The sequence below is a fragment of the Scyliorhinus torazame genome, chromosome 16, assembly GCF_047496885.1.
Source record: "Scyliorhinus torazame isolate Kashiwa2021f chromosome 16, sScyTor2.1, whole genome shotgun sequence".
Classification (NCBI taxonomy): domain Eukaryota; kingdom Metazoa; phylum Chordata; class Chondrichthyes; order Carcharhiniformes; family Scyliorhinidae; genus Scyliorhinus; species Scyliorhinus torazame.
Window position 1 is genome coordinate 156,313,986 of NC_092722.1, and position 13,964 is coordinate 156,327,949.

At 50.3% G+C, this 13,964-nt stretch overlaps 1 protein-coding gene across 3 annotated transcripts in view; it reads left to right on the top strand.

Moving 5' to 3' along the window:
* Positions 1 to 9,639: 9,639 nt before the first annotated feature.
* The window catches only part of LOC140392440 (uncharacterized), a 431,257-nt gene continuing 426,932 nt past the window's right edge, over positions 9,640 to 13,964 (top strand). For 2 of the 3 annotated variants that reach the window (XM_072477698.1, XM_072477700.1), the window contains exon 1: positions 9,640 to 9,797. The gene's annotated coding sequence lies outside the window, so the exon portion shown is untranslated. Of the gene's footprint in view, positions 9,802 to 13,964 lie in introns of all 3 variants that reach the window. The other variant, XM_072477699.1, reaches the window with a different exon arrangement.

Genomic DNA, 13,964 nt, shown 5'->3' on the forward strand with positions numbered 1-13,964 from the left:
CCCCATCTTTGTCACTTCCTCGAAAAACATGATCAAATTCGTGAGGCACGACCTCCCCTTCACAAAACAATGCTGTCCATCACTATTACGTCCATTCGTTTCCAAATGTGGCTAAATCCTATCTCTCAGAATCTTTTCCAATATTGTCCCTACCACTGGCGTAAGGCTCACCGGTCTATAATTTCCTGGATTATCCCTGCTACCTTTCTTAAACAATGGAACAACATTGGCTACTCTCCAGTCCTCTGGAACTTTACCTACAACCAATGAGAATACAAAGATTACTGTCAAGGCCCCAGAAATTTCCTCCCTTGCCTTCCTCAGTATTCTGGGGTAGATCCCATCAGACCCTGGGGACTTATCTACTTTAATGCTTTTTAAGATGCCCAACACCTTCACCCTCACCCATCCACTTTCACTCACTCACCCTCAGCCACCTTTACTCTCACCCACCCATGCTCACTCTCATACATCACTGTCACTTACCCACCCACTCTCACTCACTCAGCCACCCTTACCCTTGTAGCCACCTGGGTTGGCCACTTCCCGACTTAAAATGGAGAACCGCAAAGGCTGAAGGGAAATTCAGCCAACACAGGCAAAGACTAGCAAATACAGAAATCATGAGTATTGAAACCTGTAAGAAACCAGACAGCACTGAAACCAGTAGCCATCTGCATAGTAATGAGCAATTCCAAGGCACAATTGCAACAGTTAAGGTAAATAAAGCCAAGCCAGACTCCTCGGCACCAGCAGGAGCCAAGACAAAGGAAGGCCAACGGACATTTAGGGACCGCCCAGCGATCAGGGAACAACTCCAGTATTGGAGAAATCGATCCAAGTGATCGGAACGCAGTCCAATCATTTGGAACCAGGTACGGGGTCCGCCCCGAAGGGCGGGAAGCCCCTGGGGACTATAAAATAAAGCCCCCAAGTTCAAATTGTCCTTCTTGACAGGGTCACTCAGCAACGCGAAGCAACCCCTGAGAGTGAACTGTCCAGCGGCCGCCAAGTCTCAAGTGAATGCTCGCTACGAGGTAGGTGCTCCTAGCTACCAGTCCATACCAGCTTTTGAATCCTGCAGACTCAGGGCCTGAACAAAAGGCCATTTGTTCCCCTGACCTGGTGGGCCAATTCCGAAGCTAAGTATAGGCCTTTTAGTGATAGGAATAGTCTAGAAAGTAGAGTTTATGCATGAGTAGTGATTTACTGTGTATAATAAATGCGTTTTGATTTGAATCTTACTAATTGGTGTGTTGAGTTATTGATCATTACTTGAACTTGAACCTCGTGGCAGTATCATAAAGTTACCTGGCGACTCTAGAGCTAAGGTTAAACAAACAGAGCAAATTATGATTTAAGAGCCAACCAAAAGTTAGCAACACCCCCAACCACCACCCGCACCCTCACTCTCATCTGTCTATCCCACTCTACCCATCCATCTGCACTCTCATACACCAATTGTCACCCACCAACCCTCACTCACCTACCCTCACTGTCACCCATTCGCCCGCCCTCACCCTTACTCCGGCCCACCCAACTTGAAGAAAAGCAGCACGACTGGAGCCGAGGGCGAGAAAGCAGCCGGAGCTTGGGGGAAAATGGCTGGGGCCATGGAAAGCCAGCTGAGCTGGGGACAGGGGGAGGGGGTGGGAGTGACCAAAGCCAGTGGGGGAAGGGCCCAGAGCCAGGGCAAAGCAGCTAGAGCAAGGAAGAAATTGGGCAGAACGGGAAAGGTGACAAGAGCGGTGGGAAACAGTGGGGAACATAGGACTCACACAGAATTTTTCTCTATTTCCACAGTCTGGCAGTTTCCGGTGTTCACTGCTCCTCTAATCGTGGCTTGATTCTCACACATGTTTACTGCTGATGGCTCAGTGGTTCTATCTGCAGCAAACACACGACAGGAGCAGCCTGTGATTGGAGGATGTTATGACCGGTCCCAGCCAAGGTCCCCTAATTTGTTAACCTCCCAAATGGGACCCTAATTTTGTTATGCCACAGGTGACGTAGAATGATCTGGTTCCCTCCACCCTCGGCTGGTTATAGCAAGGTTAATTTCCAATGAATTCCTTCCACCGTAGATACTTTTTCCCAGTCAAAATGTATTTATTTTTTAGAAGGAGCTTTCGTGAGCCAAAGAATGAGTAAGTTTATTAGTTACTAAAAATCCGAGAAAATAATAAAGAACACAACACATACATTCACAATGATCAGTTAAGAAGTTAAAAGTCCAGATAATAGTCAAAAAATATACGAATGAATCTTTGACTTGTCAATGAATGTAGATGGTGGTACGTTGCGGCCGTTAAGTTGGGTGGATTCAATGAAGCTGACTTTGGCAGATAGGTAGTTAGTTTGGAGACACTGAATTCTGCAGGGTGGCTGCAGAGCTGTCTGATTTTCTCCAATAGCTGCTTCTGAGCTTTCTTCCATTAACAAAGGAACAGAGAACAAGATTTATTTGCCCCTGCTAACTCTTTTTGTTTCTGTGTCCCACACATGCTCTGACAACTCAGCACCAGTACACACAGACCAGATCTGCAGTTAGCTTTTTACCCTAGGTCTGTGTGTATTTCTGAGGGAGAACAAACAACATGGGCGGGATTCTCCGTTGGTTGACTCCAAAATTGCAAAACGTGATTGGGCAGAGAATAGGTTCCGACGCCAAAATTGCAGCGGCCGCTGATTTGACGCCAAATCGCAATTCTCTGTCACCTCGAGAACAGCGTCAATGCGTTCCGGAACATACATACAGTAAACACCGTTTGCATGTCATTAGCGGCCTCAACCCGGCATTCTCCAGGTCTCCACCATTCTCCGCCTCTGATGGGCCGAGTTCCCGGTGGCGCAGTTCACTTTTGCTTTTAAAAATTGGCATTGTGGCTGATGAGGGAGAGAGAGAGGAGGTAGGCCACAGAGAGGCACGACTGTGGGCTGCCGGGCTGGACACTGACCGCGCTGGCTGGGGTGGGGGCCCTGTCAGGGCCGAGGGAGGGCACTGGGGAATAGACCGAGTAGCCAGGGTGATCCCCCAAGGGACTGTGGCGGTGTCCAGTCATAGACCGCCATTGCCACGGTCTGCAAGGCAACCATCTTGCTGTGCACCCCACTGCCAACCTACCTTGGTTCCGCGGAGTAACATCGGCCATATGGGTGATCTCACACCCAACCCTCTGTCATACCCCCACCCACATGCCGGTAGCCCACCCAGGGCAACACCCATTGTAGCCCCTAGGGGGGCGCCGGGCAGGGGGCCGCAGTGCGTACCACTGGCAAGGGCAGTGTCAGCTGACGGTACCCCGAACGCCAGGGACAGGTGCCAGTCCAGAGCCCCCAAGGTGTCGGGCACCAATGGGGCCAGGGGTGCGGAGATAGGGTGGTATGCATGAGCAGAGCCCGCAGTGCCAACCGGGGCCATCAAAGCTCCTTGGACCTGGTTGGCATGGGGGGGTACGCACCATGTTAACATGTCAGCCTTTCAACCTCTGAGGAGAATGGATATTGGAATTCAACCAGCATTGGTGGCCTTCTTCCTAGTTGCTGCAGCCCTGGGGGATGCCCTCGGGCTGTACGAGCTGTAGCTGCTCGAGGAGGAGGAAGTTGCAGCAGCGGAGAATGCAGCAGCGGAGCATGCCGCAGAGGAACAGGAGGCAGCCGCCCAGGATGGAGAGCCAGCTGCCCAACAGGCCGAGGAGGAGGAGGTGCCAAGGAGGCGCCGCATGAAGCCTTGCGTGCACCGGCAGTGCCGGGCATGCCATCAAAGACTCCAGCTGAGCAGGAAGACAGTATGACATATCTGCCAGATCATGGTGCACCTGACACCACGGGGGTATGGGGGAGGTTACCCACTCCCGGTGGCTGTCGTGGTGGCGGTCGCCCTAAACCTTCCAGGTCCTTCCAGGCCGCGAGTGGGGCCTGTCCGGGAACTCACAGACCTCAGTGCACAGGTAGGCCTGCGCTATAATGGAGGACCTGTATGCCCAGGCGGCTCAATATATCCACTTCAATGTGGACTGAGCACACCAAAGTGCGCGAGCAGCAATGTTCGCCACCATCGACGGGATGCCCCGGGTCCAGGGTGTGATCGACGGGATGCATATCACCCTTCGAGCACCTGCAGATCACAGGCGCTCTACACCAACCAAAAGGGGTTCCACTCGATGAACGTCCAGCTGGTCTGTGAACATCAGATGCACACCATACAAATCTGCGACCGATATCCATTCAGTGTGCACAACGCCTTTATACTGGCACACTTGACGATTCCTGACATGTTAGAGATGCCCCCCTAGCCGGCTGGGGTCTTGGATCCTGGGCGACAGGGGTTATTTACTGCGGTCGTGGCAGATGAGACCTATCCGGAGGCCACAGACTGATGCGGAGACCTGCTACAATGACGCCCATACAGCAGCCAGGAGGAGTGTGATCGAGTGGTGGTTCGGTCTATTGAAGATCCGGTTCAGGTGCCTGGACCGCTATGGAGGGGCCTTCCAGTATGATGCTGAGAGGATCACCCGCATCGTGGTGGCCTGCTGCGTCCTCCACAACATCACGCAGCAGAGGGACGATGTTCTGGAGGAGGAGGAACGCCAGGCCTTGTCCGACGAGGAGGATGTGTGGGAGGGTGAGGGTGGGAAGGACATGGAGTCCAAGCAGGCAAGGGAGGCCGCAGGACGTGTGCGCCAGAGGCAACATGCATGGGACGCTCTGATCACCTCCAGGTTCACCAACTAGGGTGGGGGAACTGACCAGGGGCACGGACACCGCATCACACCCCCACACATCTCCCACCTCCTCCCCTGGGCAACCCCTCGCACGCAACCCCATCTATCACAACAGGGTGGGGGTCGTAGGTTGGTTGTAACACTGGGTATGGTCCATGGAATGGAGGATAATGACAACCCGCTCTGTGATGAGCTATGGTGCTCCACATCGTTTGACAATGTCTGACTCCTGCAGCACCTGGGCGGTCCCTGCATGCGAGTTGGGCATTCCATCACACGGTCCCATCGAATCCCTGGGGTGACTGTGGTGGGGATGGGCGGAGAGGTGGGAAACCCAGGCCACCCACAACGTCCGCCCATTCCCCATCCCCCTCTCCGGCCAGCCCAGACCAACCCGCCCCTCACACCTATCTGACAGAGCACCAAGGTAGGTTGTAACAGTGTTAACAGGTGTTTAATGTGACAACATATACACAGATTTGTGCCCTAGCCCCTGTAACTAAACTGTGTCCTGCACTCATGCCAACTTAACTAGTGTCTAACTTTCTGGCCTTACGAGCCCGAACGCTATGTCTTGGTGGATCTCCAGAAGGGAGGCGGTCGGCTGTGATTCCCGCCGTGCAACCTGGCTTGCGTCTTCTGGGGCGACCGGGCCTGAATGGGCCTGGCTGCTGTTCGGGTGTCCCAGGTAGCGTGGTAACGCCCTGTTCCACCCAATGCCTACCCAATGTACCAGGGACAGGTGGGGGTGGGGTGGGGGGTGGGGGGAGTCCGAAGTGCTGCGGTGTTCCAACACCTCCCCTGCGGGAGTCACCGGCACAGATCCCATCGCCTCTTCCTCTCTGTGTGCCTGTTGGCCCCTGGACTACTCCATGGGATGGGGTGCGAGCAGAGCTATCCTCTGAGCCTCCCCCGTCACCTGGTGCTGCCAGTCCTGAAGGCCTCTCTGGTCACGACCAGGGTCTACATCCTGGTGGCCATGGAGCACAGGGAGTGGACCATCTCCTTCTGGGACTGCACCACATCACCCATTGACTGTGCCACCACCTTCTGGGTTTGTGCCACATCAGCCAGTGACTGCGACATCTCCATCTTGGACTGCGCCACCTCTCTTTGTGTCTGCGCCACATCGGCCAGTGCCTGGGTAATGCCACTGTCGTTCCCAGCCATGGCCTGCTATGACTGGGCCACACTCAGGAGCGCAGCTTTGATTTCCAGGTGGCCCTGGGAAATGGTTGCCAGTAAGGCAGCAACCCATTCCAGGCCTTGGACATGCTGATCCATAGCCAAATCAGTTGCCCCCAATGCCTCCACTGCGGACGCCATTCGTGCAGTGTTGGCCTGGGTGACACGCATGGTCGGCCTCATCTCCTGCTCCTGCACATGGTTGGACTCCTCCAACTGCACTTTCAGGTGCCGGATGCTCACCGACAACCCCTCATGTAGTCCCTGGATCTGCAACTGCATGTCCACAATCAATGTGACTGTCTGTTCCAGAAGCCCGAACCAAATGGGATGGCAGCTAGACCCTGGCATCGGTGTGCCCTTCAACCGTCCGCCCCCTCGAGAGGTCCTACCTCCACCTGCTGTACAGGTTCAGCTGTGCGATGCGCATCAGATAGTATCCCAGGAGCCTCTTCACTAAAGTGCCCAACTGAGGTTAGTGTCTCTGGGATGACAGGGTGTTGGAGACAGCTGCGACGGGAAATCAGTGACATCCTCAGACTTGAGCTCCCGGCTGTCCTGCGTCTCGGGTGGAAGGCTTTCCACCAGGCCCACCATGTCCAGGGTCTTCTGCTCTGCCATGGGTAGGGGCTGCACATCCGGCGGTACCCCTCCAGTCTTCTGCTCCCAGCGGTTGTGGCCGGCCTTCTCCTTGGGCGGGGCGGGGGGGGGGGGGGGGTGAAACAGAAAATGACAGTGTTAGACAGTGCAACGCATGCATCCCAGGGGCTGGGTAGCTGGTGGCCTCAGTGGCCAGGGCACCCGGCCATGGCGGATGGTATGGGTGTCAGCATGTGATTCAGAGTGGGGATTCTGCCACCCTCCTGGTTGGGGGGGAATAGGGTTATAGTTGTGTGGGAAGGAGGTTAGTGCCAGGGCAGTGCTGCATATTCACCCTGGCCGTCCTGAGGTCATGATGTTTTTTCAGGCAATGCTGGCTGGTCCGAACAGTGTTGCCCACAGCGCTCACCACCTCTGCTGTCTGCACCCAGCCATGGCAGCCTCCTTCCCAGGCCAGGGTACACGGTCATCTGCCTCTCCTCCACCGCGTTTGGGGGGGGTCTCCAGCTCAGCATCCATGAAAGGTGGGTCACGCGGCTTCCTGCCATCTTGTTGACTGGGATGGTGTATATGCAGAGTGAAGTGTGTATGTGCAGCTGCAGCTTGTCAGCCTCCTGAGTATCAATCGCGAAACCTGTGAATCCTGAACCATATCTCATTGCAATCGATTGTGTTCCACGTGGCGCACCGCGGTGCTAGCCCCTTAACAGTAGCTGAATCGGTCCAGATGCACCGCCAGTTTTGTTGTCGTGGGACTCCACAAATTCTGCGTCGTTGTCAATAGAAAAGGAGAATCCCGCCCCATGTCTCTGAGACAGTTTTCATTGAACTGACACCATTTCCTCTTTCTAAGCTACAAATCAGCGGAAGATGGGTTTTGGATGTCTGCTGAGACGTGAAATGTCTCACTTCATACTCCTTTTTGACAGCCCTTGTGTGCCTTTCTCAACTTTACCTTGGAAGATGGCTTTGCATTTTAAAGCAGTTTTGTCTGTCTCATTTCTAATTTCAGTTAAAGATTTTGAAAATGTATTTTCAATGAATAAAAGCCGTAACTTCATGACAAGGAGCATGCCCCTGCAAAACTCTTCAACCTCGGTGAACAGTCTTCCTGGCATTTTGAATAGTTGCTCCGGGGGCCACAATCTGGCTTATGGGCCGCAAATTAAGCCTAATGTCAGCAAATTATTGTAAAAAAAATTCTAAAATTAATTTAGAAAGACAAGGATTGAGCAAAGTAAGTCAGCATAGATTTTCGATGGGAAGATTGTGTCTGACTAATGTGATTTATTTTTTTGAGGAGGTACCAAGGACCATGGATTTTAGCAAAGTTTATGGATTTTAGCAAGGTTTTGATAAAGGTCCCACGTGACAGACTAGTCACAAAAGTAAAAGCTCATGGATTGAAGGCAAAGTGGCAAGTTGAATCCAAAATTGATTCACGGGTAAAAAGCGAAGAGTGATGGTTGGTGCGTCATTTTGTGACTGGGAGATGGTTTCTTGTGGAGTTATGCAGGGATCTACTAGATTCCTTCCTTTCTGCAGTGAATATCAATCATTTGAACTTCAATGTAAGGAGTATGATTAAAAAGTTTGCAGGCAATATGAAGATTGATAATGTTGAAAATAGCTGTTGGCTGCAGAAACAAAAATCAATGGACTAGTCAGGTGGGCAGAGCAGTGATAATTTTAGTTCAATTCACATAAGCGTAATGCAATGCATTTGGGGAAGGCTAACAAGACAACAAAGTACAAAATTTATGGTTGGTCATGGAGAAGGGTAGAGGAATAGAGCGATTGCAGACTAGATGCCCAGAGGTCCCTAAGGTGGCTAGACATGTAGGTAATGTGGTCAAAGGATGCTGAAAAAACTCAACAGGTCTGGCAGAATTTAAAAGGAGAGAACGTAGATGCTGTCAGACTTGCTTCCTCTTCTTGCATCAGATTTCAGCATCCTCAATGTTAAGTCAATGTTGTTGAACTCAACAAGACTTAATGAGTTCCACAATGTTAGACTGTGAACTTTCTCCTCCCTCTTTACCCCATTTTTATTTCCATTCATTTCTTCCATCAATCCGTTTTTCCTTCACCATTGTTTCCTCTTCAACGCCCCCCCCCACCCCACTTTGAGCCATCTGTTCCTAGTTGCCCTTTGACACACTCCTCACCTTTGTTCTGCCATTCACATATTCTAATCTCTTTCAGTGCCATTATCAGTTCCCTTCTTAGCCTTAACAACCCCCATTTGCATTCCTATTGTCTTTCTGTCCACGACATCCTTGTCAATCTCTGCCTATCGCTGGCCCCCTATCCAGCCCCACCGCTCCATGCCCCCCACAACAGTATAAATCTGACCCTATTTCCAGTTCTCTCCAGCTTTGACTAAGAGTCATCCAGACTCGAAACGCTGGTCCCTTCTCTCTCCACAGATGCTGTCAGACCTGCTAAGATTGTCCAGTATTTTGTTTTTGTCTCAGATTCCAGCATCCGCAGTAATTTGCTTTTATATTATAAAGGATTGAATGCGCTCCTTCCTCGCTGCAAATTTCCATGTATCCTACATGTTCTATTACCTCTCCCCATTCTTCCTGCCAAACCTTTCCACCTTCTCTGCATCTCATTTCATGCCCACCTGTTCCAATTGTCTACCGCCCTCCTCCTCCCCGCACATTTCACAATAATTCCCAGTTTTGAGTCTTCTGCAAATTTTGAAAGTGTGCCCAAGGCCAGGGCTAGGTCATCAACATGGATCAAGAGGGGCAGCATGGTGGCGCAGTGGTTAGCATTGCTGCCTCATGGCACCGAGGTCCCAGGTTCCATCCCGGCTCAGCCTCTAAATTGCCTCTTATTGGGAAAAATGAATTGGGTACTCTTAAAATTAAAAAAAAATATGGATCAAGGGGAGCGGCTATCCCAATACCTGGGGAACCTCACTCAGCAGCAACAGCGTTTCCGTAGTATAGCCTTTCCCGTTGTTGTCGTCAGACTTTGCCAGTTTGACCGTTGCTGCCCGGGGCGGGGAGGGGGGGATCGAGGCACGCGGGGGAACAGTGACGCGTGCGCCGGCCTCTCGTTGCCCGGCGACCGCCGGAGGGGAGCACGTGGCGCCTTGTTTACCAAACGGCGCAGCTGCTGAATGGAAGCTGACAGCTGGCCCGGCCCCGGGTAAAAGGGAAGGCGAGAGCCGACAAGGCGAAGGCAAGTGGCAGTCTTCCGCGGAAAGGATGTGGTGAGAGCGCCGCGTTTGTCCGCTGTCAGTCTGAGCTGCTGAAAGACGCCTGAGCTGTGAGTAAGTCTCTCTCTCTCTCTGATTCAGTTGGACTATTTCCGATTTGATAGTTTATTCCTTTGCAGCCGCTAACGATACGCGACGCCGTGTAACGTGAATGCGCGTGTGTTTTGATATGTTATCCAAAACACCCAGGTGGCTGACCCAGTGACAATCTTGCTCGGTCTGGACCCTTGTCCGAAATCATTACATGGTCCTCACGCTATGTGCACAAGTCATTTATTTTCGGCTGCCGTTTTTCCATAGGGTCTATGTGCTAAGAAACTGTATGGGAGAGCTTGGTTATCGGGATATTAATGTTGTGATATGATATATAACATTATTAAAACATTGCGATTAAACTGATGAATAGGGATGGTAGAGAAAAAAAACTAATGATCCCAAATGGTGCGAATTGGGCAATATTCAGGGTCAAAGTTGTTAACTTTGTGTTTGGAGTAAATATACCTTATTTTGAAAACAGCCTTCACATTTGGCATGTGCGGATGGTGATCTTTTGAATTATTGCAACACTATTTTGACACGTGTTTGTTTACTATTTCCATGAACTGTCGTGAATGGGAGCTTGTGCAATATCTGTCAGCTGGAGTAATAGCAACAAATATGTTTCTTAAAATAGCTAAGGAACTTTCTTTGAAAATTACCACCATGTCAATTTAAATTCAAATACTAAACCTAAAATTAAAAGCCAATGTCAGTAATTTGCCATTAAACTACCATTGATTGTCAAATAAATCCATCTGGTTCACTAATGCCCTAAGGGAAGGGAATCTGCCATCCCTGGTCTGGTCTGGCCTATATGTGATTCCAGACCCATAGCAATAGTCAAACAAGCCACTCACTCAGTTGTATCAAACCACTACAAAGTCTGAAAGGAATGAAACCAGATGGAGCAGCCAGCATTGACCTCAGCACCGGAAACAACATGGCAGAACCACCTCTGTCTCCTCGGCAAAGTCCTTATTACTAACATATGGTGGCTTGTGCCAAGATTGAGAGAGTTGTCCTACAAACTAGTCAAGCAGCAACCTGACATAATCATTTGTTACGTTACAGACAACATCCCAGACACCACCATTATCATTTCTGGGTATATCCTGTCCCACCCTCAGGGCAGACCCACCAGAGGTGTTCGCACAGTGGTATATAGTCGAGGAAGTTGCCCTGGGAGGCCTCAACATTGGCAGTGGACGCCATGAGGTCTCATGGCATCAGGTCAAACATGGGTAAAAAATACTTTCTGCTGAACTAAGAGTGCCACCCCCCCCCCCCCCCCCCCACAGCTGATGAATCGGTGTTATTCCATGTTAAAAATCAGTTGGAAGGAATGCTGAGGGTGACAGTGGCATAGAATGTACTCTGGGTGGAGGACTTCAATGTCCTTGGTAGCATAACCATAGATGAAACTGGTCAGGTCCGAAAGGATGTACCTGCTACGATTGGGCCTGTGGCAGGTGATGAGGGAACCAACAAGAGGGAGCTAACTACTTGACCTCATCCTCACAAAAAAACCTGTTGCAGATGCATTTGTCCATGACAGTATCGGTAGGAGTGACCAGGGCACAGTTCTTGTGAAGAAGAAGACCGGCCTTCTGATTAATGATACCCTTGTGCTGTGTGGCATTACCACGATACTAAATAGGATAGATTTCGAACAGATCTAGCAACTCAAAACTGGACTTCCATGAGGAGCTGTGGGCCATCAGCAGCAGAATTGTACTTAATCTCATAGAAGTTACAGTGCAGAAGGAGGCTATTTGGCCCATCGAGTCTGCACCGCCTTTACAAAGAGCACCCTACTCAAGCCCACGTATCTACCCTATCCCTGTAACACAGTAACCCCCACGTAACCTCTTTGGACACAAAGGGCAATTTAACGTAGCCAATCCACTTAACCCGCACATTTTTGGACTGTGGGAGGAAACCGGAGCACCCAGAGGAAACCCACGCAGACATGGGGAGAACGTGCAGACTCCGCACACAGTGACCTAGCCGGGAATTGAACCTGGGACCCTGGAGCTGTGAAGCAACTGTGCTAACCAATATGCTACCGTGCTGCCCGTCATCTCCCCCGCTCTACCATCACCATTAAGCCAGGGGAGCGACTGTTGTTCAGTGAAGAGTACAGGTTGACACCCCATGAGCAGCACCTGGCATACTTAAAAATGAGGTGTCATCCTGGTCAAATTACAACACATGACTGCTTGCATGCCAAACAGTGAGAGCAGCATCCGATAGACAGAGCTAAGTGATCCCACAACCAACGGATCACATCTAAGCTCTACAGTGCTGCTACATCCAGTCATTAATATTGGTGGACAATTAAACAGCTCCAGAAATATTCCCATCCTGAATGCTTCAGTGCAAAATGCCCAGCCTCAGCCATTCAGCTCCTGACCTTGTTACATTCTTGACCCAAATGTGAACCAAAGAGCTGAATTCAAGAGGTGAATTGAAAGTGACGGCGCTGACATCAAGGCAGCATTTGACTGTGTGGCATCAAGGGACCACCATCTCCAACATCAAGGGACCACCATCTCCAACATCAAGGGACCACCATCTCCAACAGAAGTTAATCTAGCCATCTTTCTTGACATTCAATTACCATAGCCGAATTCTTCACTATCAACATCCTGGAATTTACCATTGAATGTGACGAGCCGTATAAATACCATGGCTACAAGAGCAGTTTAGAGGCTGGGAATTTTGCAAAGAGTAACTGACATTCTATCTCCCCAAATCCTGACCACTAGCTGCAAGGCACAAATAGGATTGTGATGGAATATTCTCCACATGCCTGGTTGAGTAAGGCTCCAACAACATTAAAGAACCTTGACATCACCCAGAACAAACCAGCCGACTTGATTGGCACCCCATCCACCACCTGAAACATTCACTATCTTCACACAGTGGCAGCAGTGTGTACCCTCTACAAAATACACGGCAGCAATTCACCAACACGCCTGAAACAGCACTTTCCAAACCTATGAACTCTGCCACATAGAAGGACAAGGCAGCAGAACATCATCACCTGGAAGGTTCCTCCAAGCTACTCAGCATCCTGACTTAGAAATATATTGTCGTTCCTTCTGGATCAAAGTTTTGGAACCCCCTTCCTAACAGCACTGTGGGTGTTCCTATACCTCATGGTCTGTAGCAATTGAAGAAAGCAGCTCACCACCACCTACTGAAGGGCAAAAAGGGGTGGGCAATAAGTGCTGGCCTGGCCAGCGAAGCCACGTTTATGAGCGAATAATTTAAAAAATCTACTGAGGGTAATTGGGTTTGTAACCTTTTAAAAAGAAAGACTGCCATTCATCATGTATTTCAGAGTGTATTTAGTACAGAGAAACAGAGCAGCAATTTTGTACTCAGCAGGTGTAGGAGACAAACACTAATTAATATGGTTGGATGTTGAAGCAGCATTGTTAGCCAGGAAAACTCATTGCTACTCTTCAAAAAGAAAAATGGCATCTTTAGCATCCACCAGTAATGGTACAGCAGTTAGCACTGCTGCCTCACAACGCCAGAGACCTTGGTTCACTTCAAACCTTGGGTGATTGTGTGGAGTTTGCACGTTCTCCCTGTGTCTGCGTGGGCTTCCTCCAGGTGCTCTGGTTTCCTCCCATAGTTCAAAGATGTGCAGGTTGTGTGGATTGCCATGCTAAATTGCCCCTTAGTGTCCAAAGATATGTAGGTTAGGTGGGATTACGGGGATAGGGCAGGGGTGTCAGCCTCGGTAGGGTGCTCTTTTGGAGGGTCGATGCAGACTTGATTGGCCAAATGGCCTCCTTCTGCACTTTAGGGATTCTATGGAATTCTATGAAAAGCCTGCAGGCAGTGCCACACTTTTTGATATATCATCTAAAGGACAACAACTCTGTTCATACAGTTCGGTACGGAAATGTTAGCCCATGTTGTTAGGCAGAAACCGATCAGCTGCATAAAGGTGACCTTAGAGGTGGAGTTTGGGGGTCAGTTTTAGAATGATTTGTGTCGGATTGCCCAACTATCATGGTCTCACCTCCGAGCGATCTTGCCAGAGACAGGCTCATACCGGAATTGGCTATTCACCCAAAGGGAACAGATTGACAATTTGTAGCAATTAAGTCGCCATTTGGGAACAGCTTCCATGTTGCCAGTGTCTTCACGATGCTGGACGA